This window comes from Musa acuminata, chromosome BXJ3-2, assembly GCF_036884655.1.
Source record: "Musa acuminata AAA Group cultivar baxijiao chromosome BXJ3-2, Cavendish_Baxijiao_AAA, whole genome shotgun sequence".
In the NCBI taxonomy this organism is placed as follows: domain Eukaryota; kingdom Viridiplantae; phylum Streptophyta; class Magnoliopsida; order Zingiberales; family Musaceae; genus Musa; species Musa acuminata.
This window is the reverse complement of record NC_088350.1, coordinates 24,753,064-24,771,406: the sequence shown is the minus strand read 5'-3', so window position 1 is coordinate 24,771,406 and position 18,343 is coordinate 24,753,064. Positions and strand designations below refer to the sequence as shown.

Below are 18,343 nucleotides of genomic sequence, written 5' to 3'. Positions count from 1 at the left end.
ACTCAAGTGATGAGGACTGTGATGATGACTTGGCACTTCTAACAAGAAAGTTTAAAAAGTTCTTTAAAAGAAACAAGTTTAAGAATGATTCAAAAAATAAACTTGAACCCAAAAAGGACCAAGTAATCTGCTATGAATGCAAAAAACCGGGACACTACAAGAGTGATTGTCCCCAAGTCAAGAAAAGAACAACAAAGAAGAAGGCGCTCCAAGCAACATGGGATGATTCGAGCGCATCTGAGGAAGAGGAGTCCAACACCGAGCAAGTTGCTCATTACGCCTTAATGACCATCGAAGATGAGGTAACGAATTCAATAGATACTGATTTATCTTTCGATGAATTATTAAATGCTTTCAATGACTTATTTGACGAATGCAAGAGTATAAGTAGAAAATATAAATTGCTGAAAAAGATGCATGATAGTCTTACTTGTGAGTTTGATAAGCTAAAAGTCGAACATCATGATAGTTTAAATTCATGTATCAAATGTCATGATTTAGATACTTTGCAAAAAGAAAACCTGCTACTCAAGGACACCTTGAAGAAATTCGAGGTTGGTAGCAAGTCATTAAACATGATCCTTGCAAACAAGGGTCACATTCCAAAAAGGAGCGGAATTGGATTTGTGAGAAGTCCTCACCAAAATCCAACCACCTTCATTAAAGGCTCCATCTTACATGTTCAACACCAAACCAAGTGCAACTTTTGTTGCAAATCTGGACACAAGACACATTGTTGTCCATTCAAGAAAATAAGTCCAAACAAACTGATCTGGGTTCCTAAAGGAACCATGATAAACTCTATGCAACATGATAGAAAATGCAGATCTATTTATGAGGCACCCAAAAGCAAATGGGTACCTAAACATCATCCTTTCTTGTAGAAAACTAAACCATCGCAAGCTAGGAGCAAGAGATGGTACCTTGATAGTGGATGCTCAAGGCATATGACTGGAGATCCATCTCAATTCTCTAAGCTCACTAGCATAGACGAAGGATATGTCACCTTCGGAGACAACAACAAGGGTAAAATCATTGGCAAAGGAACCATAGGTAACAAATCCAACTTCTCTATTGAAGATGTCTTACTAGTTGATGGTTTAAAACATAACCTCTTGAGCATTAGTCAATTATGTGATAAAGGATATATTATAAGATTTGAATCTAATGCTTGCATCATTGAAAAACCACACAAAAATATATCTATGATTGCATTAAAACAAAATAACGTATACACTATTGACATCAATGACTTATGTGATGAAATGTGTTTTGCCGTTATGAATGAGGATGCTTGGCTATGGCATAGAAGATTAGGTCATGCTAGCATGAAACTAATCACTCAAGTATCATCTAGAGAACTTGTAAGAGGAATTCCTCATATCAAGTTCATCAAAGATAATGTATGTGATGCTTGCCAATTAGGTAAGCAAATTAAGGGTAGCTTCAAAGCTAAGAATCAAATAAGCACCTTTAGGCCCTTACAATTGATCCATATGGACTTATTCGGACCAATCTCTACATCGAGTCTAGGAGGTAGCAAATACGCCTTTGTCATTGTTGATGACTATAGCAGATATACATGGACCTACTTCTTAAAACAGAAAAATGAATGCTTTAGATATTTTACCAAGTTTTGTAAACTTGTTCAAAATGAGAAGGGATCTATGATTTCGTCAATTAGAAGTGATCATGGTGGAGAATTTCAAAACTATGATTTCCAAGAATTCTGTGAACTCAACGGATACAACCATAATTTCTCTACTCCAAGAAATCCTCAACAAAATGGGGTAGTAGAAAGAAAAAATCGAAATTTACAAGAAATGGCAAGAACCATGTTGAATGAACATAGCCTACCTAAATATTTTTGGGCCGAAGCTGTAAACACTGCATGCTATATTTTAAATAGAGTCCTAGTAAGACCCTTACTCACCAAAACTCCTTATGAGTTATGGAATAACAAAAAACCCAATGTCTCATATTTTAAAGTCTTTGGGTGTAAGTGTTTTATCTTGAATGAAAAGGATAACTTAGGAAAATTCGATGCTAAATCTGATGAAGGAATCTTTCTTGGTTATTCTTCTGTTTCTAAAGCTTTTCGCATTTTCAATAAAAGAACCTTAATTATTGAAGAATCCATCCATGTTGTTTTCAATGAGATTTCAGAAATTAAGAAAAATGATCTTGATGATGATGTTAATTTTGATTCCTTGAATTTAAATGAAACCCCGTCTCCAACTAGCAACTTGGATGCATCCACTTCCGAAACATCCTTACCCAAGGATTGGAAGTATGTAGATGCTCATCCTAAGGAGCTAATCCTAGGAGACACATCAAAGGGGGTTCAAACACGATCTTCTTTTAAAAACTTTTGTGCCAACGCCGCCTTTCTCTCCCAAATTGAACCCAAATGTATTGATGAAGCCATGAAAGATGATTCATGGATTATCGCAATGCAAGATGAATTAAATCAATTTGAGAGAAATGAGGTGTGGACGCTTGTTCCTAGGCCAAATGACCATTTAGTTATTGGTACTAAATGGGTCTTTAGAAACAAGCAAGATGAAAATGGTATCGTGGTTAGAAACAAGGCTAGACTAGTGGCCAAAGGTTTCAACCAAGAAGAAGGTATCGATTACGAAGAAACCTTCGCACCTGTGGCTCGATTGGAAGCCATAAGGATGCTCCTTGCCTATGTTAGTTGTAATAATTTTAAGTTATTTCAAATGGATGTTAAAAGCGCTTTTCTAAATGGTTTTATTTCCGAAGAAGTTTATGTTGAACAACCTCCTGGATTTGAAAATAATAGCCTCCCTAATCATGTGTTTAGATTAACTAAAGCTCTCTATGGTTTAAAACAAGCCCCAAGGGCTTGGTATGAGAGACTTAGTTCTTTTCTCATTGAAAATAATTTCATAAAAGGCAAGGTTGATACTACATTGTTTATCAAGAATTTTGAAAATAATTTTCTCATTGTTCAGATTTATGTTGATGATATCATCTTTGGCTCTACAAATGAATCTCTTTGTGAATCTTTTGCTAAAACTATGAGTCTTGAATTCGAAATGAGCTTAATGGGAGAATTAACATTCTTCCTAGGTTTACAAATCAAACAACTAAGCAATGGCATCTTTATTAGTCAAACTAAATATGCCATGAATTTATTAAAAAGGTTTAACATGAACAACTCAAAGGCTAGTAACACTCCTATGAGCACCTCCACTAAGTTAGAAATTGATGAAAGTGGAGAAAGCTTTGATCAAAAAACTTATAGGGGTATGATAGGAAGTTTACTTTACCTCACTACAACCAGACCAGACATCATGTTCAGTGTAGGACTTTGTGCTAGATTTCAATCAAACCCTAAGATATCACATCTCAAAGCAGTTAAAAGAATATTCAGATATCTTAATGGTACCACAAATCTAGGATTATGGTACCCAAAATCAGAAAATTTTGAGTTAATTGCTTATGCTGATGCTGACTTTGCTGGCTGTAGATTAGATAGAAAAAGCACATCAGGATCATGTCAATTTTTAGGACATGCCCTTGTTTCCTGGTCATCAAAGAAACAAAACTCGGTTGCACTATCAACAACCGAAGCTGAATATATTGCAGCAAGTGCATGCTGTGCACAAGTTGTATGGATGAAAAATACCTTAGAAGATTATAAAGTTCATCTCAAAAATATTCCAATTAAATGTGATAACACAAGTGCAATATGCTTAACCAAGAATCCTATACAACACTCAAGAACAAAACATATTGATATTAGACATCACTTTATACGTGATCATGTCACCAATCACGACGTAACCATAGAGTTCATTGATACTAAACATCAACTAGCTGACATTTTTACAAAACCTCTAAGTGAAGAACAATTTGATTTCATTAGAAGAGAATTAGGAATGTTGATGTGTCCGAACAGATAAATTTGTTAAAATCATTTTTCGGACTATATAGTATGATCAAATCACTTGATTATATGTGAAAATCTGCAACAAAATCTTGTCCGAATGCATCTGATTTATGAAACAGATTTTCTCGTACACCTTCATAAAAATTGAGATTCTGAAATAGATTTTATGAAAGTGATTCATGTGTATGTATTCCATCCTGCAAAATCTTTACACAAAGGGGAAGAAGTATTTAAAGCAATCTATGTAAAATTCCTCTATAAGCTTGCGATTGTTATTTTCTGGTATCATGTTTACTATGCTTTTTGTTGATGACAAAGGGGGAGATATATATATGAATTGATAAACACTGCCATGATGAATGATGCTATAAACACTGCTATAATTATGCCATCCTTGCATCACCAAGAGATATATGAACATGTGCTAAAGTTTGCATTATGCCCTGAGTTGATATCTTATCATGTGAAGAAAATGCAAAACTTGCTAGAATATTTTAAATGTATTCATCATGTAATAAGTTTCACAGCTTTATATGAAAATGTTCAAACTACATGATGAATAGTTACAAACACAATCATACAAACCTGATGATGTATGTCAAGCCCTGACATCATCTTTGAAGAGATACATCATGATGAGAATCATGATGGGAGTATTGATAAGTTTAACTGATCTAACTTATCAATACGTCACTTGAATTCTTAGGTCTTGAATTCAAGGTTGACTTATCTCAACTATGGCATATAGACAGGGGGAGTTAAGGATAACTCCATTATCAATTGATTGTCATCATCAAAAAGGGGGAGATTGTTGAATCTCGGATTTTGATGATGAAGTCAATTGTCATTTGTTGTCTAATCTATGTGTTGAGATAAGTGTGCAGGATTAACTACGATGAAAGATAGACAAGCAGCAGGAGTTGCGCCGGAGTCAAGTTCATGATCACGTTGGGAGTTCGAGAGTTCGACGGAAGTTCGGACGGTCGTCGGAGGTTCTGCGAGAACAGATCCGAGAAGTCCAGAAGCTTGCCAAGCGAAGCTCGTCGGAACTTGCCAAGTGGATCGTCGCAAAGTCCAGGAGTTTGCCGGAAGTCCGCAGGAGCATCACAGAGGGTTCATCGGATGATCGACGGAAGTTCGCCGGAAACTCGCCGGAAGGAGCGATTGACGCACCGAAGCAAAGCTGCAGAAGTTGTCTTAGATTTAATCGTAGTTAGCACGTTGATTAAGTTGGAAAATGGGAGGTGATCCCATTGGCTTAATCTTGGGGCAATTGGGCCCCTGAAAGATTGAAATTGGGCCGAATGGAATGAACCATTCGGACCCTGATTGCACCAGGAGGTGCAACCGCCCAGGCCAGGAGGTGGCACCGCCTGGGCTAAGCCTCCTAGCGAGACTGGGCGGTGCAACCTCCCCAGCCGGGAGGTGGCACCGCCTGAGCTCAGTCTTCGAGCTAGACTGGGCGGTGCAACCTCCCTGACAAAGAGGTGGCACCGCCTGAGCTCAGTCTTCGAGCAAGACTGGGCGGTGCAACCTCCCTGGCAGAGAGGTGGCACCGCCTGAGCTCGGTCTTCGAGCTCTGCCAGGCGGTGCAACCTCTCCAGTCAAGAGGTGCAACCGCCTGATCCCGGAATTCCGGGATTTGATCGTTTTGAGCTCCAAATTTGAATTGGGTTGGGGCCTATAAATTCCCCACCCATTCAGCACTGAAAAGATACAGACCTACACCGAAATCTTGATCTTTTCTGTGATTCTAAGAGCTCAAAAGTGTTGTAAAGCCTTTAAGTCTCCTCCTTCTGTTCTTCAAGTTTTCAGTTGTAAAGTGAGGAGAGAAAGGTCTGTAAAGGTTGTCTCCTGAGTCTGTCAAAAGGAGAGAAACTGTAAAAGGGAAGTTTGGCCTTCGCCTATTGAAGGAAGGCCCCTAGTTGACGTCGGCAACCTCGTCGGTGGAGGAAGCCAAAAGTGGAGTAGGTCAAGGCTGACCGAACCACTCTAAATCTCTGGTTTGCGTTTATTTTTGAGCACTTTATCATTACTGCAAACCTCCTTCATTACTACTGCTCTCTGCGCTTTCACGAACAAGTTCTAAGTGCTGTTCTTCCGAATCTGCTTTCAGACGTAAATTCGTGTTTTCGTACATTACAGTTTACGTTTACGTTTGATTCTGCAGAACCGTCTTCCGTGCTTTTACGAACGAGTTTCTTTGCAGTTTACACTTACATTTTGATTCTATTGATAACTGCAAATTGTCTTCTGCGAGTATACAAACGAGTTTCAAAAGTTTAGACGTAAATCTGCGTTTAAGACGTAAAACTGCATTTAGACGTAAATCGGCTTTCCTCGCACAATCATCAGATCTCAGTTCACGTTTACGTCTTGATTTCAACTGCATACTGCCTTCTGCGAGTATACAAACGAGTTTCAAAAGTTTAGACGTAAATCTGCGTTTAAGACGTAAATCTGCGTTTAGACGTAAATCTGCGTCTAGACGTAAATCTGCGTTTAGACGTAAATCTGTTTTTTACAGATTACGTTTTTGAGCTGTACAACAGCAGCACATTGTCTTTATACTTCTGCTTAAACTGCTCCTAGACGCAAACTGTGTTTAGACGCAATCTGCGCTTAGACGCAATCTGCGTTTAGACGCAATCTGCGCTTAGACGCAATCTGCGCTAAGACGCAAACTGCGCTTAGACGCAATCTGAGTTTAGACGCAATCTGCATTTAGACGCAAACTGCGTTTAGACGTTAACTGTGTTTAAACGTAAACTGCACTTAATCATAAGTAATCTTAGAATCGGCTTTTGCATCAAAATAGTCTTTAACGAACGAACGCAGCTTTCGTTTTTTAATCGCTGAAAAATATCCGCTGCACTAATTCACCCCCCCCCCCCTCTTAGTGCTCTCGATCCTAACACAGAACACCCACAACCAAACCGACAGAACGACACTCACCCATAGCAGCGACTTAGCAGACCTGGCAAGAATAACCTACGAGGGCAAAGTATACAGATCCCGAGCTATATCGTGATGAAGCCCTCCGCGGACAAACCCAGCCGCGGAATCACCATCGGCCCACACCCGGTTGCCCCGGGAAAGGCCTTCCCAACGGGCCGTTAGCGGGTCGGAGGGTTCGCCCGGAGGGCAAAGTAACGCTTGAGTCGTCGGTCTTCTCGAAAACTGGCGATCCACGAAAGGGTTCGACCCCTGGATTTTCGAACAGACCAAAGGTTACCCAGGCCACCCACACCTCCCACAACATAGCATAACAGACCCAATCGAAGTAGCCCCTCGGCAGCAGTCGCCTGTGTCTTACTCTTCGGCCTTGTGTCGCCCGAAATCGCGCCTGCGCGGCCTGCTCGCCCGATTTCAGCTCCTCAGCAGCAATCGCCTGCGTCGTGCTCTTCGGCCTCATGACGCCCGAAACCACGCCTACGCGGCCCGCTTGCCCGAGTTCAGCTCTTCGGTTCGCTCGCTCGATTTCAGCTCCTCGACAGCAACCGCCTGCGTCGTGCTCTTTGTCCTCATGACGCCCGAAACCACGCCTGCGCGCCTGCTTGCCCGAGTTCAGCCCTTCGGTCCGCTCGCCCGATTTCAGCTCCTCGGTTCGCTCGTCCGACGCAGGCAACAGTCGCCTGTGTCGTGCTCTTCGGCCTCGTGACGCCCGAAACCGTGCCTGCGTGGCCTGCTCGCCCGAGCTCAGCTCCTCGGCATCAGTCGCCTGCGTCGTGCTCTTCGGCCTCATGACGCCCGAAACCATGCCTGCGCGGCCCGCTTGCCCGAGTTCAACTCTTCGGTCCGCCCGCATGAGTCGTGCTCCTCGGTTGCACGCCATCCGAGGCCACGCCTACATAGCCAACTCGCCCGAGGGGGCCACCACCCCTACGGCCGGACCCAATCCGACCTGCGAGTCATTCTTCGAGGTCCCTCGGCCACTCGCTACCCAGCGCCATAACGGCTCACCCGACCTTCCTCGATTGCCAAGCGCCACGATCTCCACGCCTGGAGCGGCGAACCAGCCTTCGACAAACGGAGAAAGTTCTTTAAAACTGAAGCCATGCGTGACACCCTCCTTTACGGCAACTGACGTATAGCTTCTTTTGGGGGGGAGTATGATAAGGGTAATAATTACGACAAGACTTGCGTGACACCCGCTGACGCCCCGCGCCCCTGTTGGGCTAACACCACATGATTGACACGGGTCGTAACGCCAACCGAGGCCCATTAACGACCGCTCAGGCTCGACTCCGCACGCTACGCCAATAGCAATGTCAGACGTCATCAGGTACGATCCTGCCCCCTGCGAGCAGGCACATCAGGTAACACCGAGCTTCCCTATAAATACCCTCTCGTTCATCAGAAAAGGGGAGAAAGAAACAGACACACAAAAATACTTCTTCATCTAAAACTCCACTCCACATCACTAACTTAATCATCAGAGGGGTTGGGTCGAGCATCCCGACCCGACCTGTGTGCAGGGACGAAGGCGAGGCGCTTCTCTCCGGGCGCGTTGGCAAGGAACCCCCTCCCGAAGGAATCAGCGACCCGTCATCCGGACCCGAACCAAGCCGCGTCGGCCCCGAGGCCACGACTAAAAAGTTGTTTACACCAACAATAATGATGATTTTATTTTTATATACTAGCATATTTTAAAAAAATTTATAGTTTGAGAATTTCTCAAAGAGTGGCCCTTCTTTCGTAAACATATTATTTTGCTCATGCCTTCGAGGCATATACCAATGCTCCCGTCTTCATCTTCGTGTGCTTTGTCCTCACCCTTTATTGACACCTTTGTTCCTTTCGATTATATTCGCCTCCTCCTATGCATGAAAACCTCTTCACCCTTCGCTTGTTGCTCTTGTCCCCTCTTCACTTTCTCTATCGTCTATGCACTTTGCTCATGTTTTCACCTGTAACCTCATTTGGTGAGGATGACAAGTATAACGAACAAAATGAAGTGGGAGGGGCTACATGTGAAGGTCACAAGGAGGGGACGAGAGCAATGGGTCGAGGGTGAAAGGGTCATGTATTGAGTCGATCAGGGACAAAATCATATTTTATAAAGGAAGATGCGAGCTTTTGAAATTTTTGAAAATGAAAATGCACTATGAAGATTTCTCAAAACTAGAGATTTTTTTAGAATTATATTTTTATTTAGGAGATTATTATTTATAACCTTCGCTTTACTATTTATAATCTTTATTTTAAAATATTATAATATCTTAAAACTATCCTTTTGTTAATGAACATAAATGAATAGTTTTAAGAATTACGAGTGAAATCAAACTGCGAGCTAGGGGGTGGCGATCGATGATAGTAACCTACGATTACATAAGATGTGAAGAAAGGAAAAAAAATAAAAAATTAGGTGAGGCGGGAGGGTTGAAAATAGAAAATTAATATTTTATTATTTTTTATGAAATTATAAACAGTTAGAGATCGTCCATATATATATATATATATATATATATATATATATATATATATATATATATATATCAAAGAGCTTAGTATATATATATATATATATATATATATATATATATACTAAGCTCTTTGATTTATTATTGGCTATGGAAACCGGTCCTACTCCCGCTGAAATGTCGATGTCATCCATTCCTTAGAATCAAATTATACTCTAAATATTTTTTTTTAAAAATAAATATATTATTTATTCATGTGTTTTTATTATACTCATTTATGCCATCATATGGCAACCTCGTGTTGCCTCCAAAACCCTAATTAAAGCCCTTTTCTCTGCCTTTTGCACATCGTTCACTGTACTCCTTTGTAGTTTTCGGGCTTTTCAGTATTCAATAGTATTTTTGTTTTTTCGTTTTTATACCACCGTGTGCGGATCGTGGAATGTCTACCCGAAAACTGAGGAGCGCAGTGAACGACGTGTAAGAGGTTTAGAAAAGGGCTTTAGAAAGGGTTCTGGACCCAACAAGAGGCAGCCACATGGCAACACGAGTGATGCCCACGTAGCAACAATAGTTCCTCACTTGGCCAGCGTCGAGAAGCATGCAACGAAACACCGCTTCTCGCCACGTGGCACAACACGCATCGAGGGTGCGATGACGGTAACGTGTGAGCAAAAAGTCGAAAGGGCAGAATGGTATTTTCAGTATTTTTCAATTAATATATATATATAGAGAGAGAGAGAGAGAGGGAAACTCGATCTCGAAGATTGGCACGCTTACCAGCGAATCATGTGCGGGACCAAGTCCTGTGTCAGGCCATGCTCTGACGTGATCTGGCCAGCATAGTACCAACAAAGCCGTCCCTGGCAAGTCAACCCATGTTTGACCTCCAAAGTCCACCTATGGTCTCTGTCTCCCTCCGAGCCGTCACCCTGACAAGATGTTGCGGAAACAATGGCTGTTCTGGTGGCCGGACAACGACTGCTCCATGACCAACGCAAACGCATGCGTGCGTGCATGGATGCTTCTTTGTTGTATAATGTAACTTGGTTTTCGTACATATGCCAACAACATCTGTAGAATACTAACAATTGCTACAATTTCTTCCTATGTATCTGATCTCTTTTCTCGCTCTTCATCTTGCCATGAATCTGTTTATCATACTGTGTTGGCGTCGATGAAGCTTAGGATCTGTTGGACCGAGTTTGCGATGTCCTCCGCAATGCATCTGGTCTCGCTTGCAGTCTGTCATGGGAGATGTGAGCTCGAGTGGAAGAGGAGGAAGAGAGAAGAACCGATCGAGTTTACCTTGGCGTTGAAGGAGTAGAAGACGGTTTGCTCGGTGGTGCTGATGTTGGTGTGGAGAATGGCGAACTGTAGGTCCTCGAGAGCGGCGATGGTCGTGATGAGCTGCCCTGGCCGGCGACGAGAGAGGATCTTGATCATGGCGTCGAAGCCCAGAAGCCTGACCTCGACGTCGGCAAGGCAGGACTTGTTCTCCGCCGTCTCCTCGCGGAGGCCGCCGCCTGGGTCGATGTCGAGGAACTTGACTTGGTCGGCGTCGGGGACGGGGAGGGGTGGATAGAATGGCTGCTGGTTGGGCAGCGGAGGGGCGTCCATCGCCGATCTTGGAGCTTAACCACCGCCGAAGAGCCTTCGTCTCTTTTGGGACTCCAAGCATTGCAGGAGTTGCTCCAACTCCTTCACGAACACGATGGCTCCTCCGGCAATGAGAGACGTGAGCACGCGGAGATGCTCGTTCATCTGCCTGCTCCGGTTGCGTTCCACCGCCATGGCTCTCCGCCTCCCCGATATTAAGGTTTTGAGGGTCAGAGATCTTCCTATCTCTCCATCAAATGTAAATTGATATGATTCATTAGTATCAGTTGTTGGAATTCTGAAAAAGTGGTAAATGGTTCATCATTTTAAAGATAGTAAAAACATCTAAGAATTCTGAACCTACAGATATATGCCATCTCTTTAGGTGATTTATCAGAAGATTTAGATATATCATGAGGATACCTAAAGTTATAAAGCAGGTTTCTAGTTATTCATCTCACCTAGCAATGTTTGTCCTATTAAACCCTTCAAGAGTTAAAATGAGTTGCAAAATAAGACCCAAAAACCTTGTTGTTGTCATTCTTCATTAGCAAAGATGAAAAATAAGTTGTCTATAATTTTTATTTCAAATTTTAAAATATTTATTATGTAATTCGTTCAGCCCAACAAGATGGCACAAATTAACATTATATATATATATATATATATATATATATATATATATATATATATATATATATATATATATATATATATATATATACTCAATTTAAAAACAAATAAACCATATTCAAATTATAAAAATATATATAATTGATAAGGGTAATAATTACGACAAGACTTGTGTAACACCCGCTAACGCCCCGCGCCCCTATTGGGCTGACACCGCGTGATTGACACGAGTCGTAACGCCAACCGAGGCCCATTAACGACCGCACAGGCTCGACTCGCACGTTACGCCAATAGCGATGTCAGACGTCATCAGGTACGATCCTGCCCCCTGCGAGCAGGCACATCAGGTAACACCGAGCTTCCCTATAAATACCCTCTCGTTCATCAGAAAAGGGGAGAAAGAAACAGACACACAAAAACACTTCTTCATCTAAAACTCCACTCCACATCACTAACTTAATCATCAGAGGGGTTGGGTCGAGCATCCCGACCCGACCTGTGTGCAAGGACGAAGGTGAGGCGCTTCTCTCCGGGCGCGTTGGCAAGGAACTCCCTCCCGAAGGAATCGGCGACCCGTCATCCAGACCCGAACCAAGTCGCGTCGGCCCCGAGGCCACGGCTAAAAAGTTGTTTACACCAACATAATGGCGCTAGAAGGAGGGCCGATGTCGAGGGATCGCCAGGCCAACTCGGCCGAACTCACAGTCGAGGAGGCGCATCCGGTCGGGGCTTCAGGGGAACATCCCCCGCGGACGGGTCTCCGTAGCGAACACCCCGCCGCAACTTCAGAGCGCTATTAGCGAATCTTCAACGACCAGGGTTTTCTACCACCCGACGCACCCTCCACCGAACCATCGCCCGTCTCGTCCGAGGTCTTTCTCAACCTCACCCATCAAGTCCAAGTTCTAACCGGTATGATACAGTCCATCATTCCACTCGTCTTCGGAACGCTGCACTCGCTGGCTGCCGAACCGGTGCGACAGCAGGAGCCGCCTCCTCAGGCTCAGGCGCAGCCCTTGGAGCTCCCCACTTCGCCTCGGGTCCCATCGTCTCCACTCACGGATCGAGTGACGACGGACCGGAGAGGCCACGCCTAACCCGAGGCCTTTCCTTCGGCCTCGACAGACTCCCTGCGAGCCGAGTTGCTCCTCGTCAGTCAACGCCTTGACGAGGTACAAAAGGAGGTCCGCAGGTCAAGAGGAGAGCTTGGGGAGGACATACATCAGGGATCCCCATTCGTCCCCGAAATACAGGATCAGACGGTCCCACAGAACTTTCTTCTCCCCTCTCTCGACACATACGATGACTCCACTTACCCAGCAGACCATGTAGCTGCCTTCTGCACCCAAATGACACTGTACGAAACTTCTGACGCTCTGATGTGCAGGGCGTTCCCCACAACACTAAGGGGACCAGCCCGCACGTGGTACAGCGGCCTGAGGACCGGGACCGTCGCCTCATTCGACCAGCTCGCTAGAGACTTCGAGCTCAACTTCTTAGCCATCGCACGGCCGAAACAATCCGTTGCCTTGCTTCTCGGACTACACCAGAGGGAGGACGAGTCCCTCTCCCACTTTGTGAACCGTTTTGCCATGCAGATCCGGGGATTATCCAACGCTCACCCCTCTCTATTGATGTAGGCGTTCATGACGAGACTACGACCTTCCCGATTCTTCTGGTCCCTCGTTGAGAGACCCCCCTCCGCGGTACTTGAGATGCTTCAACGGGCGAACCAGTTCATCGCGGTTGAGGCTTGGTTGGCCGGAAAGTAGGAAAAGCACACGAGGGTTAGACCGGAGCCGGCTCGCGGGCAGCAGCCTGCCGCGACTAGGCGTAGGCTGGACCAATCCGACCTACCCGCTCCGAGGCCTCCTATGCCCCCCCCTAGGTGCATCTCAAACGGAGATATTTCTCCAGATAAAGGAGAGAGGGTTACTTAGGGCTCCCGTTCCGATGAAAAACCCGCGAGAGCTCGCCGACCAGTCCAAGTGTTGCCACTTTCACAGGAAAAACGGGCACGACACAGAAGACTGCCGCGAACTGAAGCGGCAAATCAAGGAGCTCGTCCGCGGGGGGCACCTCAATCGGTACGTCCAACATAACGGGGAGCCCTCCCCTCTCCCGGAGGGCGCCGTGGAGCACCACATCGATGTCATCACCGGAGGATCGGCGGTTGGGGGAACCAGTATGTCGGGGAGAAAGGCATACGCCCGTTCCGCCAGGATCGATGCTCCCCAACGTGGTCCCGACCCCAAGGTCGCATTTGTTGAATCTCGTATTTTGATGATGAAACTACTTGATATATGTTTATGATTTAATCTACGTTTTGAGTGACGCAGGATGCTTTGATCAGGATGAGACAATTAAAGCAGGAACATCATGTTGTGCCGGAGGAACATGTCAGAAGATTGGACGTCGGGCCGGTGGATCGGTCGACGTATCGACAGAAGGCTTCGGGTCGTGGACTCGGGCATCGGGCCAAGAAGAGCGGGTATTGTGCCAAGGATATCGGAGTTGCGGAGTCAATTGGCCGATTGGGCAATAGGTTGCAGGAAAGGACGATGTGCCGAAGAATCGGACGAAGCGTCGAGGGACCAATGACATGTCGGACAACATGATTAATGCTTAGTATTAATTGTCTCGATCGAAGTTTTGCTTTAATTGTGCAGGATTAACTATGATAACGATGAAGACATAAAGCGAAACAAAGTGTCTGAGTCAAGCGCGAAGGATTTGTTGCAAGTTCGAGAGTTCGACGGAAGTCCGAAGGTTCATCGGGAATGCTACCGGAACTAGTCGAGAATGAGTTGGGAGCTTGCCGAAGGATTTTCGGAAGCTCGCCGGAAGGTTCATTGGAAGTTCGCGGAGCTCGCCGAGAAAGATCGGAGCTTGCCGAAGAAGCTCGTTGGAACTCGCTAAGATCAAATCGTGAAGTCTAGGAGCTTGCCAGGAGTCCGCAGAATGGTTTCCGAGAGTTCATCGGAAGACCGCCGGAAGTTTGCCGAAAGCTCGCTAGAAGAAGTCTTGACTTGCGGACTTTGTAATAGCTTAGAAAATATCTTTAAAATCATAGTTAGCACATTAATTAGGGTTAGGATTAGGTGTTAATCCTATAACCCAAGTAGGGGCCAATTAGGCCCAAGTTCGGACTGGTTTGGGTCAAGTTTGGAGCCAAACCAAGTGAGCTGAAATAGTGAAAGAGGTGGCACCGCCCCAGCCAGGAGGTGGCACCGCCTGGGCTAAGCCTCCCAGCGAGACTGGGCGGTGCAACCTCCCCAGCCAGGATGTGGCACCGCCTGAGCTCAGTCTTCGAGTAAGACTGGGCGGTCCAACCTCCCTGACAGAGAGGTGGCACCGCCTGAGCTCAGTCTTCGAGCTCTGGCAGAGAGGTGCAACCGCCTCTGTCAAGAGGTGGCACCGCCTGAGCTCAGTCTTCGAGCTCTGCCAGGCGGTGCAACCTCTCCAGTCAGGAGGTGCAACCGCCTGATCCCGAAATTCCGGGATTTGATCGTTTTGAGCTCCAAATTTGAACTGGGTTGGGGCCTATAAATACCCCACCCATTCAGCACTGAAAGAGCAAGAACTTACCCGAAATCTTGATCTTTTTCAGTGGTTCTTAGAGCTCAAAATTGCTAGTTTTCCTCCTCCTTCTGTTCTTCAAGTTTGAGTTGTAAAGAGAGGAGAGAAAACATCTGTAAGGGTTGTCTCCTGAGCCCGTCAAAAGGAGTGAATCTGTAAGAGGGTAGTTGGCCTTCGCCTATTGAAGGAAGGCCCCTAGTTGACGTCGGTGACCTCGTCGGTGGAGGAAGCCAAAAGTGGAGTAGGTCAAGACTGACCGAACCACTCTAAATCTCTGGTTTGCGTTTATTTTGAGCACTTTATCATTACTGCAAACCTCCTTCATAACTACTGCTCTCTGCGCTTTTACGAACAAGTTCTAAGTGTTGTTCTTTCCGAATCTGCATTCAGACGTAAATCGGTGTTTTCGTACGATATTTACATTGCAGTTTACGTTTACGTTTTAATTCTGCAAAACTGTCTTCTACGCCTTCACGAACAAGCTTTTAAGTGCTGATCTGTCCGAATCTGTTTTCAGACGTAAACTAGTGTTTTCGTACGATATTTACATTGCAGTTTACGTTTACGTCTTGATTCTGCAAAACTGTCTTCTGCGCTTTTACGAACGAGCTTCTAAAGTTCAGCTCCCTTTGAAACTGCGTTTAGACGTAAATCTGCGTTTAGACGTAAAATTGCGTTTAGACGTAAAACTGCTCAAACTGTGTTTAGACGTTTTAGACGTAAACTGAGTTTAGACGTAAATCTGCGTTTAGACGTAAAACTGCGTTTAGACGTAAATCTGCGTTTAGACGTAAAACTGCGTTTAGACGCAAACTGCGCTTAGACGCAAACTGCGCTTAGACGCAAACTGTGTTTAGACGCAAACTGCGCTTAGACGCAAACTGCGCTTAGACGCAAACTGTGTTTAGACGCAAACTGCGCTTAGACGCAATCTGCGCTTAGACGCAAACTGCACTTAGATACAAACTGAGAATTAGCTTTTGCATCATAATAGTTTTTATCGAACGAACGCAGCTTTCATTTTTAATCGCTGTAAGATTTCCGCTGCACTAATTCACCCCCCCCCCCCCCCCCCCCCCCCCCCCCCCCCCTCTTAGTGCTCTCGATCCTAATAATTGGTATCAGAGCGGGGTATTTCTCATTTCGGAGTTACACCCGAGAGAAATGGCTCTTCAAGAGGGCTTTTCGGTCTTTCGTCCACCGTTCTTTAACGGATTGGACTACACTTATTGGAAAACTCGAATGAGAGTTTTCTTGATTTCTCTAAATCTGGATTTATGGAATATCGTTGAAAACAGTTTTCAACTTCCCTCTAAACCGATGAACGAATGGTCGGATTTAGAGAAGAAGTATTTTTCTTTAAACGCAAAGGCTATGAATGCCTTATTTTGCGCTTTGGACAAAAATGAGTTCAATCGGGTTTCTTTGTGTGAAACGGCTTTCGATATTTGGCGCACTCTTGAAATCACGCACGAGGGAACTAGTAGAGTCAAAGACTCGAAAGTTAATATTTTACTGCATGATTTCGAGCTTTTTCATATGAAACCAAGCGAAACCGTTGTTGACATGTACACCCGTTTTACGGATGTCGTCAATGGTTTAAAATCACTTGGTAAAAGCTTTTCGGATTTTAAACTCGTTAACAAAGTTTTGCGCTCACTTTCTAAAACTTGGGATTCAAAAGTAACTGCTATTCAAGAATCGAAAAACTTGAACCAATTTCCACTTGAAGAACTAATTGGTTCATTGATCACCTATGAAATGACGTGCAATGCACGTGAAGAACTTGAGAACCACCTTCCAAAGAACAGGAAGGATTTGGGACATAGAACATTTGAAGACCACTCGAGCATAAGCTCAAGTAATGGTGAACTTAAACTACAAATGAAACAAAAATTAAAAAATAAAAAAAAAACGGAACTACTTGCTTTGAACGCAAGAAGAAGAATAAAAATTGGGATGAATCGAGCTCCTCCGAAGACGAGGAGAAAATCAACAAAGGCGAGGTGGCAAACTACGCCTTTACGCCTTTCGACGTTGAGGTAATCAAAATGCCTTTAATTTACTTCGAAATTACATGATGCTTTTCATGATGCAATTTTCTTTTTCTTTAAATTTTCTTGAAAATTACATTTTTAATAATTTAATAATGAAAATGCAAAAATATGATCATGCTTGTAATTTTGAAAATGATAATGAAAACTGCATGTCTTATGTTAATGCAAGATAGAAATCTAATGATTGTACACCTTGTGAGATTAATCTTATTTATGTGCTTGAAAAGCAAGAATGTATATTTTGATGATTTTCATATTGCTTTTCAATGACGATACATGGCTTTTGATATTTTTCATTGTCTTTGATTGTTAGAGATGATGTATGGTTTTGACATAAGAATAAAGATTTGAGCATGTTATTATAAAGTCAATCATATAAATTAAAGCTAAAGAAGTTTTAGGCATTTATAAGAATCATTCAAAATTAAGTTCAATGAAACCTTGCTTAATGTTGCAATGAAAATATTAAAGTTTTACTATGATTTGATGATTTTATGCATGAGATTTTAAAGTTATACATGATGATTTGTGTGATTGATGGTTTTATGATGAAATTCATTTTACGATCCTAAACGTTGATGCATGTTTTCATTTGACATAAATGAAAAGGCATGCTAACATGAAATCGATCACTTAAGATGAAACACTTAAAAAAGGGGAGAAATATATGAATTGATATGATTGCCATATTTGCAATACTTATATGAATTGATGCTATGATTGCCAAATTTGCATTATGCCATGTTTGCATCATGCGTGAAGATATCAAGAACTTGTATCGTAATTTTACGCATTGATATATTACCATGTGATGAAATGCTACAATTGATAAACACTTGAAATATAATCCTCTATCTTATTGATTTTTCAATAAATCTATGCTTGTCATATATGAATTTATTGAATGTAATTTTGAGGATGATTTCAGATTTTACAAATGCTTGATTCGTATTTACGACATAAGATACACTTTAAATATAAATCATGCTTCAATCATGTTAAATGCTTCAATCATTTTCTATCTCTAGAGTTCTCTATTTTGATGAAATACAAGTGATAAATTCATTTATAATATCTTGTAAATCACTTGAATTATGAATGAGTTTTTTATGATGTGTTAAAAGAATCAC

At 43.3% G+C, this 18,343-nt stretch overlaps 1 pseudogene; it reads right to left on the bottom strand.

Moving 5' to 3' along the window:
• Window positions 1–10,503: 10,503 nt before the first annotated feature.
• Window positions 10,504–13,081, bottom strand: LOC135631542 (transcription factor FAMA-like; annotated as a pseudogene).
• Between the last annotated feature and the right edge of the window lie 5,262 nt (window positions 13,082–18,343).